Genomic DNA, 2,500 nt, shown 5'->3' with positions numbered 1-2,500 from the left:
GATTATATTATGCGGACTTGTGTGGGGGAGTGGCACCCAGCCCAGTACTGACCAGACTCAACGGTGCCAAACCTCGGTATAGCGAACGCATATGAGCATAGTGATTTATTATGGAGTCTGAAACTGTAAGCTCTTGAAGATTAATGAGAGGAAACATCAGCAAAACTACATGCGCGCGCGCACGAGAGAGAGAGAGAGAGAGAGAGAGAGAGAGAGAGAGAGAGAGAGAGAGAGAGAGAGGCAGGCACAGCATCGCGAAGAACAAGTACCGGTTGCTTTGAATTTTGAAAATAGCGTCAGTCTGTCAGTTCCCGGGCAGACGCCGTCGAGTGAGGACGTGGCCGTCTCTCTCCCCGGCCGAGTCACGTGTGATGTGTGTTTGTATTTTTGTGTCACTCAGAGGCTTTGGTGTTGTTGACCCATGACATGCGTTACCCTTCCTCCCCTCCTGTTGTAAGCTGGTTCCTCCCGAATTTTCCGCCAGTCTGTGGTAACAGTTGGAAATGTGATTTGTGTATGCGATGTGCTTGTGACATTTTTTTAAAGACGCTTTCGTCAGATGTGATGCAACTTTCATACCCACCAGAGTAGTTCCGGATTTTGCGTATAGAGATACATCTGGTGTATAGTGGATAAGTTAATGTCTGTGATATGTTATCATGATTTACATTTATGTTGTTCCCATTTGTTATGAACATTATTAATAACTAAGGTCCTAATTGGAACGTTTGATCTACGTCCCTAATGAAGGATCAAGTACTGTCGTAACTTGATGGCGAATTCTGCGGGTCGAGGAAGCTCTTGACAGTACTGTGATATTGAGGAAGCTCTCTCTCTCTCTCTCTCTCTCTCTCTCTCTCTCTCTCTCTCTCTCTCTCTCTCTCTCTCTCTCTCTCAATGGATATATCTTTGAATTGTGGAAGCTGTTGACAGTACTGTGATATTGAGGAAACTCTCTCTCTCTCTCTCTCTCTCTCTCAATGGATATATCTTTGAATTGTGGAAGCTGTTGACAGTACTGTGATATTGAGGAAACTCTCTCTCTCTCTCTCTCTCTCTCTCTCTCTCTCTCTCTCTCTCTCTCTCTCTCTCTCTCTCTCTCTCTCAGTGGATATATCTTTGAATTGTGGAAGCTTTTGACAGTACTGTGATACTGAGGAAAGTCTCTCTCTCTCTCTCTCTCTCTCTCTCTCTCTCTCTCTCTCTCTCTCTCTCTCTCTCTGATGAAGCAAAAACGTTCCGTTCCATAAATTTTGACATTTTTCCACGCCCGTGTTAACGAAGTACATTTTTTTCACTGTGCTGAAAGCAAATTGTATTATCCATTTTTAATTGTATTTTGTGTACACGTGCATTTTACCGTAAACTTAGTGTCTTTACATGTTTGTTGCTGTTCGTAATTGGATGTAATGAAATAAATATTTTTTTCGGTGTCCGGAAAACTTGCAAATAATCTCGTTAACTCTTGTGTTTTCTTAAAAAAAAAAAAAAGATAGAATTACTGTTTCATAATATTTTTCAATTTACTGGTGAATAATCTTACTTGTCCCTGCGTGTATGCGTGGATCATGACGTGTGTGTATATGTGTGTGTGAATATATATATATATATATATATATATATATATATATATATATATATATATATATATATATATATGTATATATATATATATACTATGGAGAGAGAGCGCGCGCAAGCACAATTATAAACACCATGACCATATTTGTTGTTATTAATACTAGTTATGAATCATACAAAAACTGATGTTCATTTATTTGTTAGTACATAGGGTCTGACCACGCTATAAATACGTACATTTATTTGTTAGTACATAGGGTCTGACCACGCTATAAATACGTATTTGTTCTATTTGTGCAGTTGTAAACTGTTGGCCCATTTTGACTTCGAAGGCTTAACCACATCGTTGGGATTGCCATCCTGGGCATTGACCTCGATTCACATTCTCTATCATTCACTTCTATGTAAAAAAATCAAAGGTCGAAAGGTAGACTCGAATATGAATAGGAGGTCAAGTTTTTTATATTCAGTATTATTCTCTCGCTATTGATTATTCTACATATACATATATTGATTTCTTTATACATACATATATATATATATATATATATATATATATATATATATATATATATATATATATATAACTATATATATTTAATTCTGTTGACTCTTGTTCCGATAGTTCAATATATACTTCTTCCATATGAAAATTTTTAATTCTGTTGAATCTTGTTCATAATTCAGTAATGTTTTGTTTTTTGTTTTGGGCATCAAAAAGGTTGAGAGAACAGTGTGAGAATAAGGTATAAATTCACTCTGTTATATTTGGCCTCTTCAAACGTCTAAAGTCAGAAATTTCATGTTTGGGCTAATAGTAATAATTTGGCTATGTTACGAATACTTATAATATTGATAAATAAATAAAGACAAAATATACGAATGAAAGAGAAACAATGGAGTGCTGCAAGGCCTTTCG

General features: G+C 36.8%; 1 protein-coding gene across 1 annotated transcript in view; it reads left to right on the top strand.

Moving 5' to 3' along the window:
- LOC136840676 (protein phosphatase PTC7 homolog) overlaps positions 1-2,500 on the top strand; it is a 361,532-nt gene that overhangs the window by 123,203 nt on the left and 235,829 nt on the right. The gene's annotated exons all lie outside the window — the stretch shown is intronic.

The sequence above is a fragment of the Macrobrachium rosenbergii genome, chromosome 8 (assembly GCF_040412425.1).
Source record: "Macrobrachium rosenbergii isolate ZJJX-2024 chromosome 8, ASM4041242v1, whole genome shotgun sequence".
Classification (NCBI taxonomy): Eukaryota; Metazoa; Arthropoda; class Malacostraca; order Decapoda; family Palaemonidae; genus Macrobrachium; species Macrobrachium rosenbergii.
Note: the sequence above shows the minus strand (reverse complement) of the source record. Positions and strands in the feature narration are given on the sequence as shown.